This window comes from Podarcis erhardii (assembly GCF_964252035.2).
Source record: "Podarcis erhardii genome assembly, chromosome: 6".
NCBI lineage: Eukaryota > Metazoa > Chordata > Lepidosauria > Squamata > Lacertidae > Podarcis > Podarcis erhardii.
The window spans coordinates 39,213,061-39,237,780 of record NC_138510.1 but is presented as its reverse complement, the minus strand read 5'-3'; the positions used below and the strand labels follow the sequence as shown (position 1 = coordinate 39,237,780).

Below are 24,720 nucleotides of genomic sequence, written 5' to 3'. Positions count from 1 at the left end.
CTACTATCCACAAAACTACCCTGAGAAGAAAGTTGGGCCAAGAGTCTGATGATTTCATGGTGAATAACTTTTTTTAAAAAAAATGTTTCGAAAAATGTTCTAATGTTTTCTTGCTGTCCCATGATAGCCTAAACAAAAAGTGCATGTCTTTCAGCTGCCATACAGTGCATCTGTTGTGGCTGTCACATGAAAGCTGCTTTAAATTGTTTGACATGACAACTGTCACCATGTGGCAGTCCTTTGTTTATGGGCAATCTATCTCTGTGGTGCCCACCACACAAATAGGACTGTTTTCTTCATGCTACTACAAATGGGAAATGGCAAGAAGGAAGAGTCTGTCATGGTGGGAGAGTCGCCTGAGTGGTGCTGTGAACCACTGCATGAGAACTTGAGGGAGATCCACATATTCAATATACTTGGCCATAGTCAAGTGCTCTTGTCCTATGACATGTTTCAAGATGATGTGTTATCTTTAGCTTTCACCTCCATGCTTCAGTACCTACTTGAGCGCTGTCTGAAAAGTCAGATGAGCATAGGACTTCATGAACACCAGCAGGTGCATATCTATATAATATCAGCAGTATATTATTGAGAGAGGAAGAGAGGAAAGGAAGGAGGGACTGAATCAGGCAAAAGTCAAGGGTGCTTCTTTTGCTGGATGATTGAGCACTAGTTGAAATCAAACTGAGCTGACAAACCCAGCTTTTTTCTTTTGCGAAGAACCCAACCCTCTGAACCTCATCCAACACAACACATTCAGGCAGTGAGACCCTTCTTCTGTTCTCGCTCCCCCCTTTCCAAACTATCTCCATTTAATTTGCAAGCTGATTTCATGATGGAGCAGAAATGCCAATCAATTGTACAGCCATCAGCAGGAGAGCATCACCAATCTGCATTAGCCAGCTGGGCTGCTTTCCAGAGCATCATCTACAACACATGAATTATTACCGAAACATTACTGCTGTCAGCACATTCCTCTCCATACAACTTCCTATTATTATTTTTTTGGCGGAGAACCCTGAAATTTTAAACAGCTCAGTCTTGCTAAACTAATGCAACTGCCATGTGCCTTCAGGATGAACTTTCCATAAAACCAATAATAATCCTACTTGAGGAGTGTAAAGAAACATACACAATCTTGTGATTTCCCTCCCTTTGTTTTTTACTTTTGGTCTTTGTGTGATTCCAGCTTCCATAATTTGCCATTGCAGCCCTTTATTTGCCTTTTTCTTTTAAGAGGATTCTTTACTTTCCAGCAATAGCAGTGTATAAATTAGACTCATATATAACATAGCTGATAAAAAAGTGTGCTGGTTGCTTTCATGTAAAACCAGCTCCTGCTTTAGTTCATTCAAAGCACTGCAAACATCTTAGATGAAAAGATAATGTAGACAAAGGATTTGTTTAAACACTATTTCGGATTTCTTCAATATATTGCAAAATGCTACCTTGATAGTGTCAGCCTCCAAAGCAAGACAGTGTGGACTAAGTAAAGGAGCCTTAGAACTCAAGGAGACACACACTTGCATAGCTCAATCACATATACATGTTACTTTGGGCTTAAAGCTCCAAGTCCATGTATGCTTTCTTGGGAATAAGTATCATGGGATCCAGTGAGATTTTCTAAGTAAACATGCACTTGTGCTTTTGACCATTTTAGAGCTGTTTGAAATCTCTTCCTTCATCTATAATGAGGGAAGTTTGAGGAAAAGCAGAATAGATAAGTGATAGGGGGAGGGAATTTAAATTGGATTTAAAAAAAAAAATTCAACCCACTTAAAAATATACATAATAATTGTGGTAAACTTAAATTACCTGGTTTTAAATGAAACCTGGATTTAATACAAACATAATCTTGCAAAAGTGAATCTGTGATCACCTATTTAATACATTACATTAAAAGCTCTTTTTCTACGAAAGGAAAGCAGCATGTGAAAAACACCTGCCTTTTGAGGTCAAACATTGTGAATACAGTATACAGACACTGGAGTTGTATTCATCCCTACTCTCTGTGGTAGGCTGATATTATTTGTCATTTTGATCACAATGGTAGACAAATATGTGGCAAGTCATCGGGGCACTAGGATGCAGCTCCTGTCTTCAGGAGATGGCATTCTGTCTTTCACCAGGATCATCTGGTGGTCATTCCTGTATGATCTCATTCAATGGTGGCAGATGAAGTGGGCTTCTGCTTCTGCTTCTGCTGCTCTGCTCCCCAGCTGTAGTGGTGAGCCATTGGTAGTGGTATGGGGTGGAGCAAGGGCAGGGGTGACGTACCCTCTTAGCCAGGTGGGCAGAACAGCCGGGAAACCACATTATTATTATTAATACCCCGCCCATCTGGTTGAGTTTCCCCAACCACTCTGGGTGGCTTCCAACAAAATATTAAAAATACAATAAAACATCAAAATTAAGAACTTCCCTAAACAGGTCTGCCTTCAGATGTCTTCTAAAAGTCATCTTTTAGATTTATTTCCTTGACATCTGATGAAAGGGCATTCCACAGGTCAGGTGCCACTCACAAGACGGCCCTCTGCCCTTATGCTGCAACTGGTCTCACTTTATTTTGTGCCTTCCAGCTATTTGGGCTCGGCAATTTATCTAGTTTCAAATTATATTTACCATCCAAACATTTTAGTCTCAAGATGGCCGCTGATCTATCCAGTAACTATCCTTCTTCCTAGAGTTACCCATGCTTTTTTTTGGGGGGGGGGGAAACTGTGGGAAGTTGGAACTGATTTTTCAAATAAACAATGCTATGCATCTCGGTTCTCTTTTCCCTAAATTCATTATGTTTTGTGAATGCACTAAGTAGAGAGGTATTTTTCTATAGTCTGTTTTACAAGACTGAAACATATTTATCAGGTTCTTTGACAAATGCTAGTGAATATTTAAGAATATGATCTATAGGAGCAGCTGCTTAAATGCCAGGTTGCAACGTGTGTGTTGCACCCTGTGGAGGAGTGCTCCTGGCCCCCAAGAGGCTTTTGGATCAAATTCTTGACATTTCAGCAATTGGCTGGCTTGAAAAAGTTTTCTTTGTAAGAGGGAAATGGTATTAGCAACACATGCTCTATTGTTTTATGATGCTGTGCCAAAAGGATTTTCAGTTACCCATTCAGTTACAAATCACATTTGCACAGAATAAAAAAGAATCTGCTACTGAAAGTTGTATGTGTTCTTACAGAGAGATCTGTGACAAATGAAAAAGGTGTGTGTGGGGGGGGGGGGACAGACGACCAAGTGAAATGATAGCAGAATCAATACATTTAGAGATTGGACGTGGCTGGTTTGAAAATATGTTGCATTATGGAGAGAAATGCCTCTATCTAAGCAGCAGGGCAAAATTAGATATGCAACACACAGCTGACCAGAATGAAGCCCCTCTCCCATGTGGCTCAGAGCCTAAGGGGAAATGTTGCCATTGATGCCACTGGGAGCTTTCCTCCAAAGGTTCCTAGGTGTGCCAGGGTAGTGTTGGGGACATTCAAATTGTTTTGGGAACCAGCAAATGGCAAGACTGACCCCACCACACTCCCTTATATTTATGTGCTTTCTCCTTGCTGTGTGTCTCACACAATGTTCTTGACTGCAGAAAACCAGGAGTGGATCTGCATACAGGGGGAAAACCCCTGTAAGTCTGAAATCAAATTGTTATAACAAAAGAGAAAGAAACACTAAGGAAAATCGCTTAGAATTTCTTTTGCTCTCTGGTGCCACCTGGTGTTTCATGTTTATAACCCATTCAAAACACTGTTTCTTGACTAATGTAGCTGAATCCCAGGTCTTGATTGGAGCTGCAGCCATTCAATGCAGTGGAAAATGAGCATGTATGCAAGTTGAAAGGTATATTGGGAAATGTAGTATCTTTTGATAGCTGACATCTTTTTCCTCCATGAAGATTTATCTGTTATGTACTATGGAACTCTGTGACTCCATGGATTGATAATATCACAGTTTCAGAATGGGTGAACCAAAAATAAAACTAGAGCTTGCTGACATTCTTGTTGAATAATAGTCAAACACAAGGAGAAGAATGTTATGTTATATTATCTGTCATAAACTGTTCGCAGATGGTATCCTTCCTATAATTAAATGTTACAAAGGAATGAGTAGTTGAATTGGCATGTTTTGAGATGTATAAGGAGCTCTCTGCATTGACATTTAATGTATTGTAAGAATTGGTACACTGGGTAAGACCACAGTTCCCTCTGGTGAAGAGGCGTAGTACTTGCGGCCCTCTAGATGTTAGGATTCCTCAATCCAAGACAGCATAGTCAATGGTCAGGGCTGATGGGAGTTGTAGTCCAACAACATCTGGAGGGCCATAGATTCATCATTCCACATCTAGTGCAACATTGTCTTGTAATTGTGGCTAGGCAGATACTTCTCAGCTGCAAGCCATGACAATGACAACCATACCCTATTGATTGTCCCCGTCACATGGCAATCAAAGGCAAGTTCCCAGAAGATCTGTAAAGTAGAGGTTGCATTTTTGATCTAAGGACTAGAGCTTTTAACCCAATGACTTTTTAAAAATCCACCACATAACAAAGCAATGAATTCCGTAAGATATTTTGTTCCATGTGAGAATTTTGTTGGTTGGTTAGTCCTGAAACCACTATCAATAAGTTCAATTGGTTCTAGTGTTGCAAGGGAGTGGAGAAAATAATTTCTTTCTAGTCAAGCAGTGGGGAAACTCTGGCCCATTGGCTTCTGTATTTGTTCTGTGACGCCATTTTGGAGAAGCCCATACCCAACTGCCCTACACCTAATGTCATATATGATTTCAAGTGTGGAGCAAGTAAAGGCCACAAGGGCCTGATCATTTGCATAGGCCTGACAATCAACACATTGACTTTGCCCACACAGTTTGATTTCAAACCATGAAGGCAAAAATACGTCATCTGACATTGTGGCACCAAATGTGGCCTGCAGTGGGAGATAAACATTTAGCCATTTTCTCCACATTTCCATTCAGACGAACAATGTCTCATTTGAGTCTGTTTCTCAGCTCTTATGAAGTTATACCCTCTTCTAAACTTTCTGCCTCTTGACCTAGCCAGACACCTTTTTCTATTTGACACCATTTTGATGGGGCTGTCCAACACTGAAGAAGACATATCCTACTTGGAACGTAGATCTTAACTCAAGCAGATAAAGTTACATCTCACAGCCATATGTGTTTTCAGTTTTGTAAGCTTAAGGCAATGTGGGATAGTAGCTAGATGGCTGGGGGTGGCTGTGGGAACCCCAGGTTGCCGCTCACGCCCAAACTAAATGTGGCAGTAGTTTTGTCTTTTTAAATGTGGATCTGCATCAAGCAACAAATGGGAAAATATAATTTTAAGAGCCATCCCTTCACCTTGTCAGTAATTTCATTTCCTTACCTGTGTCACTTATTCCCTTGATGTCACTTTTCTTTGAGTCTAATTTTAATATCCACACAATGAACCTCTTTTGCTCCTAAAATTGGATCCTGACCTGCCATTGACTCATGTGCTTTGGTCTGCAACTATTAAGCTTGCAGAATAGCTTAGGGCAAATCAGTCTTTCAGCTTAACCTACCTCACAGGGTTGTTACGTAAGCCAAACATGGTGCCTGTTTGAGAAGAGTTGAGTATAAAAGGAACAAATAAATAAGTATATTTATCTGGGAATACCACCTATTGAATCCCATGATACAATAGTGAATACAGTATGTGGAGGATTAGGGTATGGCAGGGACCTAAGTATCTGAGAGACATCGGGGGGGGGGGGACTCTTGCTGCCATATACTGTGACTGCTCTCTTGTGTACAACCATCCCTGGGACTCAATATTTTATTAATGCAATGGAAAGAAATGCCTGCAGCTAAAAAACAAACAGGGAGGTTTTGCTGAGTTTGGAAGACATAATAAAGGTCATACTTCTAAATTACATGAAACCAATAAAGACTGCACTTAGAGCTAAGAAGACAATTATGCTGATTACACATCTTCCAGCCATTAAATACAGATTTGTTTAGCTTTCATAAAATTATAGTGGAGAATTGTCTATTTAATTTATTGCTAGAATATGATAAATGTATACCATTTTAATGAGGATTTAATTGTACACCTAAATGACCAGTGTAGTTTTATTATTTATTAAACAGAAATTATTCTTTAAAGCTTTCCAAACTTTGTATCATAGGAATACTTCCATTAATATAAAATATTTAATTTCCTTCCTACTAAGGCCTTGATAAATGTTCTTTCAATTAATTTGAAATTAAAAATATATGAAGTAGAGAAGACATATTTTTTCCTAAAGGTACAAAGTTCTTTACTATTTTAGTGGATACACATTAGTCTTACTGCTCTTACTTGAAGAATTGGAGCAACATAAAAACATTTTTTTGCACATTTCACAAAAGTTTTTTTAAATAAATAAATATAATATAATAGCAAATGTGATATATATTGGTTAGAGTGTTGAACTTCGCTGTGAAAAATCCAACACCTTTACAGTTTTCTCATCTTATATAAGCCTTGGGCAAGCTAGCATTTCTCAACCCAACCAGCCTTACTGGGCTGCAAAGATATTTGATTGGCCACTTTGGGTGTCTGCAGGATTTCTTCCAGCAGGGGTGGCAAAGTAAAAACACTGAGAGAGAACAGGCTACATAGTTTCTCACCAAAAAAAGCTAAGAATAGTGGCTGTACACTTTTCCTATCTCATGTTCTACAAATGTGAGGAACCTTCTCCCTCTCTTAAAAAATCTGGGAAAGCTGGAAATTATGGTTCATCCTGGGGATGGAGGCAATGGGCCCCTTGTTTCCCTCTGGGGCCTTAGCTAAGGCTGAGTTATCTGACTTGTATTCTGCCATTATAAGAAGAAACCTGGGAGGTAGATGGCATTTGTTGTCAGCTGGGCACTTGTAATGTGGAACAGATGAGGGAGTTAAATATGCTTAGCCTGGAGAAGAGAAGACTTAGAGTGAAATGACAGCCGTCTTCAAATTTCTAAAGGGCTGTCACATGGAAGATTGGGCAAGCTTGTTTTCTGCTGCTCCAGAGGGGAGAACCCAAACCAATGCGTTTAAAAGAAAGGAGATCCCAATTAAACATAGGAACAACTTTCTGGTGGTAAGAGTTGTTGGACTATGGAATGCATTACCACAAAAAGTGATCATCTCTCCTTCATTGGAAGTTTTTAAACAGAGGTTGGATGGCCATCTGTCAGGGATTACTTAGCTGTGATTCCTGCATTGCAGGGGTTTGGATTAGATGACCCTGGGAGTCCCTTTCAACTCTACAGTTCTATGATTCTATAACGGCAGTATCATAGACTCCATGTGTCTACTCCAGCGAACAGACATATCTGAGACTTAGGTTTACCCATCTGCCATCTAACTCCAAGGCAGTGATGGAGCTGGAACTAGTCAGAACATAGGATGCCATTTCATACCTATGTTGCCTGAATAACGTGTCCCTTAACAGCTGCAGTTTCCTGGCGTTTTGTAGTATTAACGCACATGGGGGTTACTAGGTTGGGGAAGGCTGCATGAAAAATCATCTGATGCTGAAGGCTCTCTTCAGATGTACATTAATACATCAGGATTATGGGAATGTTCTGGGGTGCAGGAGAGGATATATTGACTAATTATATCCTTATCCAACTTGTGCTAACAAGTTCCCAAAATATCAGCAGAGTTTATAGACATTCCCCTTTTAGTTCGCAACGGTAACGTGTGCACAGGTTCGCTAGAACCTCTATAATAATTACTCTGGTAATTTCCCCTTTGTTCCCTCTTAAAATACAAGACACGACACAGTCTTCCTAAAAGTATAAAAGAGTTTACTCATGTTCTGTTCACAATATGATCCCAGAAGGCACACAGCTTTAAAAAAGGTTACATACACTTAGAATCTATCTTATAGGAAGATAGTACTGTCCTCTCTTGGCTGAGAGCCAAGAGGGCATGTTGCTCCTTCAGAAGATGAAGATGAGAGAGAGAGATATGGCTGCCAGCCCTGTGCTTTTATCATTTACCTGCACAGGTGAGGCCACACCCACCTCTGGTCACATGCGGAGGAAGTCCGTCCCCAGGAAGTTTACCTACTTGCTAGACAGACATCCCTCCCCATGTTCTAACATGTACACTCTAGGAATGTTGTCATTGACTGCTCCTGTGTTTACATCCCACAAGGATGAACAAGAAGGGATGAGACTGAAGCCTATTGTCAAGATGCTGCCCTCCTACATATTCATTATCCAGTTGCTATACATTACACAGTTGTTTTATATTGTTTAAAATATTGTGTAGTATTGTGCTTTAATATTTATGGTGTGTTTTAATTGTTGCAACCTGGGGAGTTAGATGGTGAAGGGCAGGTAATAAGGCATAATCATCATCATCTCCTTTCCTGGAGGACAGATCAGAGTAATGCAGTGCAATCTTATATATGTCTACTCAGAAATCAGCCACACTGAATTCAAAGGAACACTCCTCGGTAAATGTAATTAGGATTGCAGCCTGTCATTAAGTGGATTTATATAATATAACATTTGAGTGGCCGTGCTTTGCTGAATACTCATACAGAAAATGTACAAATCCAGTTTTGTTGTTCCAACAGAAGTAAAATCCTTTCATGGTTAAAAACAACAACAACCCTATTTATTTTAATAGAAACAATGTCCTAACCTTCAGACTGATCAGCGGGAATGAAGTAAGCAGGTGCATACCTCTGATACACAGGTGTTTGAATTTGTTGGAAGTCCCCCAGCCAACTGAAGACTGGATTGCATTGTGGGATTTTAAATGGTTTTTTTTAAAGATTGTCATTTCATGTGAGAATGCATTAGGCAGCAAATCCATTCATAAACTCTTATACTCTCCTGCTGCAAATCCTGCTGTGTAATACAAGTGGCAGGTGCTGAGTCTCTGATGTTTTCCTTTAAAAACTGTGATGTAACTGATGGTGTCGCTCAGGGCTTTTTTTCAGCCAGAACTTGCCGGAACTCAGTTCCAACACCTCTGAGGTGGGTGCCATTGCAATCTTAAGAGAACAAGGGAGCCATTCATGGTGAGTTCTGGCACCTCTTTTTCTACAAAAATAGCACTGGTGTCACTCAAGAACCTCAGACCTAAGGGCCAAATTAGGCTCTCTAGCTCTCTCTCTCTGGGCCTCAGGACTCTCCCCATGGCATGCCTCTACCCCAAGTCACACCCTCACTCCCCAGACCACACCTCTATGTGGACCTGTTTTATCCTCTTCATCCAGGTTTTTTTTTTCTTCCCCCTAATTGGAATGTGTCAATGAACTGTAATAGCATCTCTAGCATGCCTGGTTGGAGAAAATAACTTGTAGATGACTTTTGGGTGGCTGGACTGTGGTCTGCTGTACTAAGATGAGAGCCACATTCATTACCTGACCCACCACTGGCATACAGTCCCTGCAAAGTCTGTTTGTCTGTTCTAGCTATATCTATCTACTCATAAAAGTATTTATTTAACACCAGCTCATGAAATATCAGGGTGGTGTGCAGCAATATGAAAACATTAGAAGCAGCATAAAATATTGTCCATGGAGGAAAGTGGCCCTGAAAAAATGTTCCCTACCCTGATAAAAAGTACCTTATCACACAGAGCATAGTTAAACAATGGAACTTGGTCCCACAGAAGGCAGAAGTGGCCACCAACTTGAATGACTTTAAAAGAGCATTAGACAAATTCATAGTGGTTAAAGCTATCACTAGTCATGGTGGCTATGCTCTGCCTCCACTAGTTGCTGGAAACTGCAGGAGGAGAAAATGCTCTTGTGCAGGGCTCTTGTTTGTGGGTTTCCCACAGACATCTGGTGAGATGTTGGACTAGATGGGCCATTGGCCTGATCTAGCAGGCTGTTCTGATATGTACTGGGAACACCAGAGCACATTCATCCTCCTCCCACTTTTTCTATGATCAGCATGAAGATGGGCTCTAAGCTAGCCTACTTTTCTTCTAGCTTCTCCATGCATCTGAATGCTCCGTGTATCTGAAGAAGTGTGCATGCACACGAAAGCTCATACCTAGAGCTAACTCAGTTGGTCTTTAAGGTGCTACTGGAAGGAATTTTTTTATTTTGTCTTCTCCATGCATGTTCTGATATGAGGTGGCAACCCAAGTGAATCACAGTTGAATTTCAGAGTTGAGTCCACAGATCCCTAATCCATTGAGGAAAAACTGAAGTTGGTGGGTGTGAAGATGATGTTTAAGAGGTTATATCTGAAGGGTTGCCACAAATATGATGGAGCAAATTTGTTTCCTGTTGCTCCAGAGGGTTGAGCCTGAATGACATGAAAAACCAGTTAGACTAAGTATCAGGATGGTCTTCCTGATGGCATGAGCTGCTCAGTAGTGGAATAGATTCCTTCACATGGTGGTGATCCCTCCTTAATTAAAGGTTTTTAAGAAGAAGTTGGATAGAAACATAGAAAACCGTCTTAAACTTAGTCAGACCATTGGTCCATCTAGCTCAGTGTCATCTTCTATACTGACTGGCAGGGTGTCTCCAGATTTTCAGACAGGACTCTCTCTGTCCTACCTGGAGATCTTGGAGATGGAACCTGGGACCTTCTGCATGGAAAGTAGATGCTCTACCACTGAACAAGTAGTTGATTTCCTGTATTGGCACAGTTGGACTAAACAGGCTCTTCCAACTCTTTGATTCTATAACTCTATTATTTGTGGGGTGGGGGTGACTCTGCAAAAGAACATTGTTTCTGTCTTTGGTTCCCACCCCTGGGCTCAGTAGGATACCCAGAGGCACAGTTTTCACTACTGTCCAATTTAGAGATGACAAGAAACCCACGCTGTCAATGTCTTCTTGATCACACTGCAAAATATCACATCATTTTAGCTATTCTTGGAGTCAGCAATAGCTATTATATGAACCATCAGACTTAGAAGATGCTTGTACTTAATGTTTCCAGAATGTCATTGTCAATTTGAGACATCAAATTGGAAGTACTGCTGTGTTGAAAATTTCTCCCACATTATTTTGACCATTCTCAATCAATAAGTGAAAAAAGAAATTTCATTTGAAATTATCAAAGGGAAAAGAAAATGCTGATGAAATTCTCGTGGGTGGGGTTGCACTTATCTTACTTTTGAGATGGTTGAGGAGTTTCTCCTTCCTTCCATTCTCCAAATCATCTCATCCATGATCTGCAATCTGCAGACCCTTCTGGTGCCCGTATACCACTCAGGGCAGTTAAAAACCATTTAAATTCACAATGAAATAATAATATAGCTCTAGAACAATTCATCATTTGAAGCTGAATTGTGGGAGGCTCAGGACAGGCAAAAGCAATTACTCCTTCACATAGTGCATAGTTAACTTGTGGAATTCATGCCACAAGATGTGATGATGGCCACTAGGTCAGATGGCTTTTTAAACAGAATTAGAAACATTAATGAACAATATTGCTATCAATGGCTAATAGTGATGACTTTATGTTAGCTGTAGGATCAGTGTCAGGATGCTTGTGAATACCAGTTGCTATGGATAAAAGAACAGGAGGGAACTATGCCCTCATAACAACATAATAAGACCAGGCTGGATCAGACCAAAATCATGTTCTCACAGTATCCAACCTGATAACTAAAGGAAGTCCTTAGTCACCTTCATATCCTGTGTATGGGCTTCCTATGGGCCTGTGGTAGGACTAGGTAGGACTGGAAAACCTAAGAACATATAAAGGGCAAAAGGCATATATTTAATATAGTCTTCTTTTTTTAATAGTAACAACCCTGTTTCTGCAGTTTGGATGTGTGCTAAAATGCTTGCAAAACTGCTAATGGCGGCATGCTGAAATATTGACTATCCTAGACCAAATAACTACTGTAGTAGTTTCAGCTTTCTTCCCTTTACTATAAAGAGGTATTACCAACACATGCAGTAGCTATCCTCAGGCTGGTGAGAAACAGATTTTTTGTTGGGCCAACTGTGTGGGCAGCTGAGAATCCCACCCCCACCCCAATAAAGGGATTTGTTTAGAGTTTGTTGGAAGAAGCTTTCTCTCCCCCCTTCCCCCACAATCCCTACTGCCCAACTGGCATAACTTTGATGGTTGAGCGGGTTTTTGTTTGATAATGAAAGAGACCAACTGGTAAGTGAAGTCCAAGTCGTCAGAAGCTGGCTTTGTCTACATCCATTAGCAGTTTCACAGAAGCTTTACAGAGAGAAATTTCCGTGACTCCCAGTGCTCAGAATGGAAGAGGCAATGGCATTCCTGGGATGGCTTTGCTGCTAGACAGCCGGACCAGGTGGAGCCACAGCCCTGCCTGCCAATCAAATCATTGAGCAGCTTCACACATCACATTGTCCCACTCTCACTGCCAGATGGACTCCTCTGTTCTTGTAGCACCACCTTCTGACCTTCACACCCACCCAGCTCTCCAGTCTCTGAAATGAGTGCAAACTGCAAGACATTACAAGTAGATGTCAAATATAAGCATTTTTCCTCTATAGAAGAGTAAGGCAAGTGTTGTTTGATATTGTCATCAAACCATACACATGTCGTTGGACCAATAAATCCTGCCATGGACTGCTCCTTGGATATGAAATCTGGGGAGATGAAATAATGTTTTGTAGTATTGGGGGGTTGGGGTTGGGGGGAATTGCCATTATCTCATATGCAGTCTTGCCACTTCATTACGTTTTCCCTAGGATTTATGTCCACCTGTCAGGGATGCTGTGGTTGCAATTTGAAATGCAGACCCTGCACTGAGTAGGGGGGTTGGATTATGTGACCTGCAAAGTCCCTCCAGCTCTATGGTTCTATGATTCTAAATAATGTAGAAATCTGTGTGCCAGTGCCCTCGTTATCCTCAACACAATAGTCCCCCCCCCCCGCCTCACATTGCATGACGGTTTCTGCTAAAACCAGTTTTGCTGGTTTCTGTTATTCTTCAGGCTGAACCTGGGGAGATCCAATCCATCTTCTCAAATGGGAGCTGAAGAGTGGCATAACTCAACAATGGAGTGTATGGCTGTTGGTGACACCTATTGGTTAGTGTCCATGTCATCATTTGGAACCAAGGAATGAACACATACAAACCAGGTCTACATCAGTTTTACAACTGCTTGTAAAAAATCATTTTTTTAAAGAGGAATTAACACATGTGATATGTATACATAAATGTATTTTTAAAAAAACTTTACACAGGCATACCACAACCCATAACCTTCTACACTACATGCCTATCTTGGAGGTGAACGGAAAAACACATTTGTACCCAGGCTCAGCATCTCATTCTGCCCATTTATCTCCTCCTTCTTTGTGATCCACTTTTTTTCAATACACGAACAGGATACTAACTGTACAGTACTGTGCCTATCTGGATGTTGTCTTTTTTAACACTGATTTTCTGCTATGCTACTGAACATCTCATCCAATAGCCATTATTTTACTGTCAGGATGATCCATCTTTTTTCTCAGACAATATTATATCCCCCTCCCCAACAAGTGACTCTGAATTATAATATCCCTTATTTATCACCATGCTTTTTAAAGCAATGATGTTACGGCTCTTATCCTTTATCTTTCTTTTCTTTTGGTGTGTTATGAATGTCACATTTTATTTATCAAGATCGGCCTGTGATTCCTCTGTAGACACTACAAAGAATGGCTTTATGATTTCCAATCTGCCAAGACAGAATCTCTGTAGAACACTACTCTCCACACTTATTCAAGAGACAGAACATACCAACTTTCTGTTTTGTTTTGTATTTTAAAAAACCAGGCAAAATAAGCTGCTGAAAGTGGACTGATTCCACACCTCCACTAGCGAAATTACCACAGGCCTATCCACTATACTTACAAAATATATAACCATTGAATTTTCTTTAAAGAATACACAATATGATGATGAGGATGTTTCTTACCCACCACAAGGTCCCAGAACAGTTTAAGTACACTTAGGCAACAATGATTGAAGGTCACAACTTTTGGATCTAGCAGTTCCCTGCAGTTTGCCACTAAATGTGATCCATGATGCTTTTAAATACGCTTTGCAACCCAATCCTAATTTAAAGTTACTTTAGTAGCTTTAAATATTTAACTAAATTCAAAAGAGAATTTTTAGATATGGTAGGGCAGGCAATCTCGTAGGCCACTTTGCCCAGAATGCCTTCCTCTAGAATATCTTCAGCCTCTTCTCAGAGCAAGAGCTGGAGTTCAAGATGTGGCCAGCACTCAGCAGCAAAACAACGAACAAGGGATGGGAGGTGAGAAAACAGAGGCTATGGCAGTGGCAGAGAGTGGAAGGCTCAAGGGAGTCATGTCCCATCTGGATAGCTGGCACTTGGATAACTGCTTGGGCTGGTGCTGCAAGGAAGTGGTGGGAGGGTGTCTGGGCCTGCAAATATGCCACCCCCACCACCCAAGGCAATTACCTCATTTTGTCTCACAATAGAGTCACCCCTGGCTCCTCCCCTATGCAGACAGGAATACCAGAAGATGGTAATTGTAGATTTTTAAGGGGTATTTAATGAGACCTTTCACAAGCACCATAGGAGGTAATGGTTGTTGCCATGCTAGAGACCCCTATCCTAGATTAAATACAGTCATAACTCGGGTTGAATGTGCTTCGGGTTGAGCACGTTCAAGTTGATATCCGCGGCAACCCGGAAGTAACGGAGCACGTTACTTCTGGGTTTCGTCGCTCGCGCATGCACAGACGTTCAAAATGACGTCATGCGCATGCACGGAAGCGGCAAAACGCGACCCGTGCACGCACAGATGCGCCGTCGCAGCTTACGTTGCATTCAGGATGCGAACAGGGCTCCGGAACGGATCCCGTTCACATCCCGAGGTACCACTGTACCATAAAGCACAAGGGGGAAAGCTTCTGAATGTGTGAATTGAGTTTAGAGGAGAACAACTTGTGCAGGACAGTTTGTAATGGTATCTGCTTTGGTTTTGCCGTGCATTATTTTAAGCCACATAAGCAAAAAGATTGGATAGATCTTTATAAGATGGTATTTTCCTTTCTTGACATTTAAAGGGCTCAATTAGCCACTTGAGGCTGCAATACACAGTTCATTTAGTCCTAATGAGACATTAGGTGGCTTTTGAGGAACCAGTGATATATATAGTTTACCACTATCAATGGTTATTATTTCAGGACCAAAGTCAATGTGGCAATACAGCCATGTTTATTGCTCATGTACCTTCTGTGTTGACATATAAAGCAAGGAGAGGGCTTTATTTTAACATGAAAACAGGCAAAGGGAGAGACCACTCCTACTTTTGCTTCATTGCCCCAGGCAACCAGGGCTGTATCCAAAGTATTACTACGCAATCCTCATATCAGTGGAAGGATTTCTGCTTGCACAATAGGACTCCTTAAACCTGTTCTGGGGTCAGTGCACTGGAGCAGTTTTGGGGAGGATGCCGGGAAGGCACAGTGGGGTGGAGGAGAGGGAGGAAGTCCCATTGCATAAGTGGAAATCCTTGGGAAACAGGACAGGTTAGCTGCCTATCACCTATTGTTCTTAACCCAGCTGAGATACCAAAAGGAAGCCAAGCTCGGCAGCAAAATACTTGAAGCAACAGAACATGGAACAATAATTCTGGGAAGGCTCACTTGTGAAGGCTTTTTCACCCCCCCCCCATCTTGCTTTATACATGGAGGAAGCCCCACAATACACGTGGATGGATCTTTCCTGTCTAGTTTGACCCTCAGGTTCCCTGCAAATTCAAGCAAATGATTCCACCAAATGTATTCATTTTAGAGATTGGAGTTTAGTGGGGGGTTGTTGCAAGAATGGCATGCACAGATCAAACGTTTCTCAATTGAAAGCCTCCCTTTGTATGAGCTTTGTCCAAGGCATCATGTTTCATTGTTACAGCTATGTAGTGCCGGGCAAGAACAGGTGAACAGCCCACAATAATAGGGTTTGTATGATATAAAACTAATTTGAAAAATAGCCCATTAACATTAATACAAATTTGGTATTCTGATCTATTTCTGAATCCATTACAGATGATTCTGTGGTCATAGATATCGGAAACTGAATATACGCAATAGGATTACCATTGATACTGAACATATAATGCTGTTTTTGAAGATGGGAATTATTTAATTCCAAAAAATTGTCTCCAATTAGGGGCAAAGGAGAGGCTAGTCATGTGGTAGTGGGCTAGAAGGAAGAAGAGGAGGAGAGACAGAGTGGGTGAGGTAGGGCTGGCAGACAAGCTACTTAATACTTTTCTTACCGGACAAGGTCCACTCAACATCATACCACCTTACAGCAGCTTTTCTTCACACATAGGAAAAGATTAATAATCCATATTTTCATCTCTTGCCCATGGATAGGAAATTAGCTGAGGTATGATTTTGAGTGGATGAGTTTTAAGTGGCTGGCAGGAAAGGGTTGAGGAATACAGGCAACTTTCTTATACCAAGTTTAACATGGCCAGTTTGCATTCATGAGAGAAAAGGGCCTTTTCAGTGGCAGCTCCCTGGCTATGAAATTTTTGGGGGGGAGGCCTGTATGGTGCCCACATTGCTGTCTTTGCAACATCAGGTTAAGACTTTTATGTTTTACCAGGCCTTTTAAGTCCCTGTGGTATCCATTGGTGAAGTTAATATTTATGTATTTGGTAACTGTTTTAGTTTTACATTTGGTTTTTGGGTTTTCTGATGACATTCTCTTAGGTTTATTGTGGTTTTATTGTTTTTGTTCTCCTTTTATTTGTACAATGCTTAGAGAATTGATTTTATGAGGCATCTCATAAATATACTAAATGAATAAGTAAAATAAAATAAAATAAATCAAAGCATGTGCTCTACCACTGAGCTATAATCATTTCCTGAAGTGGGTTGTGCAGCACACTTTCTCCTTTTCTGGAGATCCCCTATCCAGTCTTCTGCTTAAGGTTTCAGCCTCCCAGAGCCAGTGGGGATGGGGAAAGAGCCACAGAACCACATGTAGTGTGTAATTCTGTTGCAGCTTAATTAAATAGAGGAATTTTAATTTGGGGACAAAAAGAAGCCAGTGAAAATATAGTGTGATTCTCTCAGGTTACATATCCCTTCAACATTTTACAGATAAAAGTGGGCACATTTGTGCCATTATTACATCCCTCCTCTCACACACAGGACTGCTGCACTTGTGCCCTCTTCATTCTTATACAGAAGGCTCTTCTCTGCTTGCTATACACTGTATCCCTTTATTTCATAATAGTTTGTTATATATAGTCAGCATCTTGGTCAATGGGCAGCTAGTGCAGAATGCAGCAGCACGATTGTTGTCTGGCATGGGCCATAGATTGCATATAACACTTCTGCTGAAAGACCTGCACTGGCTGCCAGTATGCTACTCAGCCAAATTTAAGGGGTAATAACTAAATTATTGCACAACTAGAACAACTCCCCCCCTTTCTTAATTATTTGATTTATTGAATTTTAATTTTTTTACAGACATTACATTGAACTCCCCTTGTGACATCCCATCCATTCTTCCATGATGTTCTGTAGAACAACTTTCCCTGGCGCAACAGAACCCCCCCCTTCTCCTCTGCTCAATGTGTGCCCTGTACCACCCCAAAAGCTGCTCCAGATTTGCCCAGGCTTCTTCATTTACTTGTTTGTTCAGCTTAAATCATTTTTAACTGCAAAGTGGGGTTTTAGGCAGCAGCTGCATTTTTACCAGCTATATTTGTATCTTGTATTTTCTATGTTGTATTATTGGCATGCTGCATTTTGTATTTCAAACAGGACACTAATAATCAGATACATTGAGAATCCTGTTGAAGGGTAGGATCTAAATATTCAAAACATATTAAAATAAATCTGATTTTGGAGACAGGATGGGAATGATTTTTCTTTCTCAGCACTCATTGGGGGACTATGCATTGCTGAGGTAAATGGAACCCATGTTCTTCCAAACTGAACAAACACAACATTTGTTTTACTCACTGGCATGAACAAGGAACACCCAGAATGAAGTTTTGCATGGTGAACTGGAAAGATCAACAGAGCATCAGCTTTGTCTTTTGCACAGGAATAACTTTCACCCTTTTTGTCCTTCATCGTCATTCTAATAAGCATACAAGATATTTTGAAAAGCATCTAATTGCAAGCTAGATCAATTGCCTTTTGCTGTATTGCACAGCGCAGTGATTAGAGAACCCCCTGCCGTGTGTGTAAGTGTTCACTAAGTCTTGGAAAGGTTGCTTCCACCCACCTTCCCCCTGGTTAGACAGACAGAAAAAAAAATGCTTGGAAACAGAATCCATCTGGCTAAGTTTAAGAGCCCACCCCCTGCCTAAGTTTAAGAGCCCCCTTACTCAGAGAAGAAGTGAAATTAGGATTTCTTTCCTGGGGTCATGTGCATGTGCAAGTAGGGATACCATGCTGGTTCTGTTTACATTCAGAAACATCCTAAGTCATGCAAATGCCCATCAAAGCTCCATCTGAGACTCCATTAAACATTTGGGCTGTCAGCCAGAACATGGCTGCATCAAAAGACGGCATGAATGATTACAGACGCATTTAGGGAGCATTAACAGAATCATTTTGTCTGCCGTAGTGTTTGGGTGCATTTGAAATACAAAGGAGGAATAAAATGAAGAATTTTCTGCTTGTAAGTCATGGTGATGCATTAACGGCAGAGTAAGCTCTCTCACATTCGCCAGAGCCCATTTGGCACAAAGTGGTAGTCTATGTCCAGTTCTGGCAATGGAGGCAAACTCATTTATCACTGTATATCTCATATGTTCTTCTGTATAATATATCTTTTAAAAACAGCATGGGAGGATAGGCTCCAATCAAGAGACGGGCTCCAACCACAAGCCTCTGGGCAGTATATTCTTCACCGAATGACCCATTCAGGATACTTTAAATCAGTCTATGAACTCATCATCTTGACAGCCTGATCAGAATTACATAGGTAGCAAAGACGAGTGCAATCCAAAGTGTTTCAGTGCAGATACTGAGTAATGGTGGTAGCTTATTTGTGCTGTCCAGTGAAAGCGACTTTTGCCCCATGGTGCCCCCAATCTTTCAGGGGCTTGGTTGGAAAAAGTGCAGGATCTGCCACTGCAGCAGAGAACGGAAAAGCTTCTGCATGCAAAATACATGGTGTTTTGGAACCTAGTCAGTGATTCTTTCCATCATAACGTTTGAATGATCACAACTCAAATAACAGGGGCCCTGTCATATCCTCTCTACAGAGGTATAGATTGTAGCCTACTTGCAGAAGCTGAAATTACAAAGCTGAAATATAAAACTTTAACTGGTGTCTTAGCATCCCTCCTCTTTATTTAAACAGTAACCCACAACCTTCTATTTACAGACAGATTTTTACACCATATGGGAGCTTAATAAAATATGCCAACATTTCTTGGCTGCTGGAGGACCCATAATTATTCTTGACTTTCTGTAATTTCTTTTCTAGTTTTGCCTGAATAAAGCATTCCCTCTGTCAAAGTCTATCCCACAGCCTTGTATTTGTTGCGAGGAGCATATGCACCTTGGACCCTTCTAATCCTGGACACATTTTATGGGCCAAAAATTTGCTAGAGTTGCTGTTGCCTTTCAATCCTATTCAGTTCGTGCCCCCTCCATCTCTTTACGCTGCGCAGAGGAGAAAATGAGACCACACTTGCTGGTTCTGCCCGCCAACATCCACACATTTTATGGAATATTATAAAAAGAACTGTGACATGTGCACCTATATGCACATAGGTTCTTTACATATGTTCTCTGAAACAGAGATATCACAGTGTTGGTGTTCAGCAGGAAATGTGATATCAGAAGCAGGGCCAGTTGGCATGGTTTTGCTTCCTCCTCCCACTATACATGTGGTTAACAGGTGTAGCACAACACTGGGATAGTTAGTGAGCTCGTGAATGGGGAGGGATGGGGATTGTCTCTGTTCTTCCAGGGTCTTGATGTCTGCACAGTCATCTGATTGTCTGTATGGAGCTTGCACATTAATACATGAAGTTCAGGACCAGGAGCAGATGCTACAGTTCTAAATTCCTTCCCCCTCTCCATCCACTCACCTACTGCCAATGATTTTGTTTATTAGCTGAAGAGATTTCTAAGAACGATCGCCAACATTAATTTATTAGATGGAAACATTAATCCGTGTGCATGTAGCCGCTCGGGATAGAGGGACAAAGGGACATTTGTGTTTGAGAACACATGCATGCTTTTTGCTCACATGATTGCACTCACACAGACACACTATTCTATCATAACAAGAAACCAAACTGGATGTCATCAACAGATGGTCAAATGTTTTGAAATGTATAGCATCAGTCTCGGTCATCCTAGCATCTTTTTTCCTGGCAGAAACTCTGTGCCTTCACAGCAGGCAGAAATTTTACAGATGCAGCATTCTCTATCACTGTACCACAGTGCCAGAGAATATTGTATGTATCGTCTTTTTGCTTCTACCTACTGCATTCTTGAAATGTAAAAGGCACAGTGCCCCCTTTGAGCGGCACTCGTATAACATATGGAGGCTATACCAGCAATTTGATAACTGTAACAGTATGACAACTTGGTTTTATTTTGTCCTCTGTTCACACACGACTCAGCCTGGCATCCATCTCAGAAAACAGCTTGAGCCCTGAAGTATGCTCTGTCTTAAACTTTTCAGAATAAACAAATCTGCCCTTTGGCTACTAGGTGGCGACAACATGAATATATCTTATAGTTTCCCACCACCAGCTTCAACCCAAACAAGAAAATACAGATTTTCCAGAAAACAATTGCACTTGGTGAGTATTCAGAGAAAGAGAATCCCTCAATTACCGGTACCTGCAACAGGACCTTCCTGTGTAATCTCATTATGCAGGCTTGACAGGAAGATGAAATCATCATTATGAAGATTTTCTTGGCCTAATTATAACGGAAGACAGCAAAAGAGTCAAGGAGATGGGCTCCAACATATGCAGGGCCAAAGCTTTTACCATTACATTTGTTGCATTTATATCCCCCCTTTTCTCCAAGAAGCTCAAGGTGATATGAACACCTCTCCCCCATTTCTGCCTCACAACAGTCCTGTGAAGTAAGTTATGCTGAGAAATAGTGACTGGCTCAAGGTTACTCAGTATACTTAATGGATGAATGAGGATTTGAACCCTGGTTTCCCCGGTCCTTCTCCAGCACTCTAACCAATACAGCACACTGGCTCTCAAAAGTTGCACTTGGCGTCAGAAACACGGATTCATATGAACATAGGAAGCTGCCTTATACTGAGTTAGACTACTGGTCAATATAGCTCAGTATGTCTGCACTGACTGGCAGGGGATTTCCAGAGTTCCAGGCAGGAAATTTTCCCCAGCCCAGATTGTAGATGCCAAGGATTGAACCTGGGACCTTCTGAATGCAAAGCAGATGCTCTACCACTGACCTGGTTTCATATTATAAAACCAGCATCTTGAACTGATCTTATCAGAAAACAATCCCGGTGCAGAAGTTAACTAGAAGCATCTAAATCTTCAACAGTATATTACACCTTTGCAATCTCCTGGCAAGTGCTCAAAATAAATGCAGTTTGAGGAGGTATTTTTCCTTGTTAGGGATTCCCCAAAGGAACAATTGGCATTTTGTTTTGTTTTTCCTGGGGGTAAGACACACAAAAGATTTTTCAGAATTTACCACAAAGCTTCTGTAATTAGTTGTCTTGATGGCCTTCCAGGTCCATGGCTAACCACAAAAGAAGGCTGAGAGGGATCCTAATAAGGGCTCTGAAAAATCCTGCTCTTTGCAGGCTGTAATGAAAAAGGCCTCTTGTCCAGAGCTCTCCAACAATCTGCCTTTAATGGGGTTACGATTGCAGAGGAAAAGCATTTTATATGGAACCAGGTTTACATTATCCTTGCTATTGGAGATCTAGTTTGCAAGGCTGTTCAAATCCTTTAATCCATAAATAGGATTGGAGCCAGAGCTGGGCTGCCTTCCAAAACTGTAATCTCCAGTATATGAATTATTACAAAAAGATTAGGGTGTTTCTCAAGTAATAACATTTCAAATAAATCAGCTTTCATGGAGAAACAGCAAACTAATATTAGAAATAACAATATAAAGACATATAAAGCTACTCGCTAGTGTATCTCACATAACTGCGCAAGATTCCTTTTTTTCATCCATAGTTTTCTCTATTGCGCCTCTTGCCACCTCCTATTTTTTTGAGGCAAATAAAAATGAATGTTTCCCTTTCCTTTTTTCCTATTTATAAACAACAGAATTGATGGTTGTTGCTTTTTTAAAACAAGCACCACCATGGACCGAAGGGGGTGTTCTTTGATAAGCTATGCTGATCTGCGTTCATCTACAGTTTACTCACCCCAGAATAGACAGGCATCTCCAGCAAGAGCAATCCTAACAGTGTACTGCTGCTGGCACTCAAGGGTGTGCCAGACCCACCACATTGGAAGCCCAGATGTTCATGATGGATGGGGGGGGGCAGGCAGATTGAGCCCAATGCAGGTCAGCCTCAGGTGTGAGAACAGTCTGGGATCCAAGGAATCCTGGGCTTTCTGCAAGCAGGGATACCACTAGCAGGCCTTCTGCCCACATGTATATTCAGCAGATGTCAGCAGGCTGATTTAGTGGCCTGGGTGTGTTTGTTTATGGCAGCCCATAAAAATAGCTCAAAATTGGCAATTTGCGATTTTGCCAAAAAAGCGCTACAACGTTGGCTGCCTTTGGTGACCACCTTACTTGGCCTAACAGTCTGGCTAGTCCTGTCAGGTTCTTATTCACGTTTCTTAATTATTTGTTTAAGCTAGTGGGAACTGTGCCATACCTGAGAGGTACAGGGTGGGTAGCAAAATTCTCCCTACTACAGCAGGAAGTAAATTAAATGCCATATAACACACATTAAATCACCTTGAGCTTGTTGGAGGAAAGGTGGAATAAAATAATAACGAACTCAGTTCCTTGTTCAGATGTGTATGGCCACCGATGCCTCTTCCAATTTTCTGTGGAGTAACTCAGATGAGCCTGTTGTGAGTCAAACCATATAAGGAAGAAGATGTGGCTTTATAAAGTACTGCACAACCCAAGTGCTTAGAAGTAATACTCATATTTCTGCTGCAGGAAGCAATTCCTTTCAACCCGAAGAGACATCTAATTCACGAATGGCTGTTAACTTTTGACTGTTGCTTAGAGCAGGAATAAAGGTTCGTGTTGTGGTACTCCTTTGACCAGAATGCAAGCAAATGCTGGCACACAATGGCTGTTTTCATCTTATTTGTTGCTTATGTAATCTTTTGCCATGTACCTTAATACACTCAAGAATAATGTTTACCTCAGAAAGTAAGGCCTATGGGTCCAAGACCTCAAGGGGCCCACATTTAGTGTTCTTTTGTGCATTAGTGTTTGGAAAATAAACAAAGGCCTAAGTGGCACAATCCAATTCCTTATTTATCTTGTGGTGTTTAGTGGGCAGCTGTGGAGATCTATATTGAATTTTTGTGGAGAAGTATGCTGACCTCTTCCTTTAAACATGTGTTTGTTTAAAACAACACAGTTTTAAAGCAGGATGGTTTTGGGTTTTTTGCATAATTCAAGTTTGAATCAATAACAGTAAAAGTTAAAATGGAGCCTGTGCTATTCCTGCAACTACTTCATTTCTCTATCATATTCCAATCACTTTTATCCCTGTGCCCCCCCCCCCACTGAATAACCAGGCCTGGCACCATCAATGGCATGTTTGGCAGCTGCCTTCAACCCAGCACTGCTGCTGTAGCTGTGTTGCACCTCACCTTTCCTGGTGTTCTGATGAGGGATGAGCAGCAAACCTTGTACTGTGCAAAAAATAAAATTTAAAAAATCCACATTTCCCCCACAAACCATTCCCTATCAATTAATAAGAAAATAATCTGAATTCAAAAATTATTAAAGAGGAGAGAAAAATTAAGAGAAATTATCACATGTCAGGTGCAGGGCTTTGTGTTGGTCTTAGCTTACCTTTCAAGTTGGTTGATGGCTTTTTTGTGACTGTTCTTTCATTTCACAAATAATCTCTGGTCCGCATTCTATAGTCTTCACAGAGGCCCCTCTGTGGCACCCAGTACATGCCCCCCCCCCCCCCCCGGTCATGCTTGCTCCTCATACTAATAATGCTTCTTGCTTGCCTGGATGGAGGACAAAGAGGTGTGGGGCGTGTGTAGAAACTTGCCTACTATTACAAGGGCAAAATTATAGTTGCTCTACCGATTTTTGCCTCTGACCCGAAACAGCACAAGCATGTAACCCCCACACCCCATCCTGAGGGTTGCTCTGAAGAGAATGCAGGTTTGCCTGGCCCTCCCCCACTCTTGTGCCTGAAAACTTTAATAAATATCTGTGATTTTTCTAAGTGTACTGCTAGTGCTACAAGTCACCACCACCACTCTTCTGGTATCCACACACACACACACCTCATATACATTTCCAAAAATGGCAAAACTTCATTCTCACAAGATTGTTTTCTCACAGAATTGAACCCCCCCCCCCCCCGCATAGAATAGACGCTTAAACTCCCATATGCCCTGTACTTCCTCTCTCTCTCTCTCTCTCTCTCTCTCTCTCTCTCTCTCTGTTTTCTAGCCAGGAGAAATGCAAACAGGTTCTAATCACATGAAATACAGCTCTCCTTCCTGACCTATAATTACAATTGCTGCTTGCTAAGGTGGAGAACAACATCCTAGTTAAAGGCTCTGTCAGCATGTCCATTACGCAGCTGGGGTTATTTTGCCTT

At 41.3% G+C, this 24,720-nt stretch overlaps 1 long non-coding RNA gene across 1 annotated transcript in view; it reads right to left on the bottom strand.

Moving 5' to 3' along the window:
• The window catches only part of LOC309343491, a 77,454-nt gene extending 53,436 nt beyond the window's left edge, over positions 1–24,018 (bottom strand). The window contains exons 1-3 of the long non-coding RNA XR_014157306.1: positions 23,949–24,018; positions 22,866–22,979; positions 20,790–20,870 (exon numbers count right to left, since the gene is read on the bottom strand). This is a non-coding gene — a long non-coding RNA (uncharacterized lncRNA). The remainder of the gene's footprint in view (positions 1–20,789; positions 20,871–22,865; positions 22,980–23,948) is intronic.
• Between the last annotated feature and the right edge of the window lie 702 nt (positions 24,019–24,720).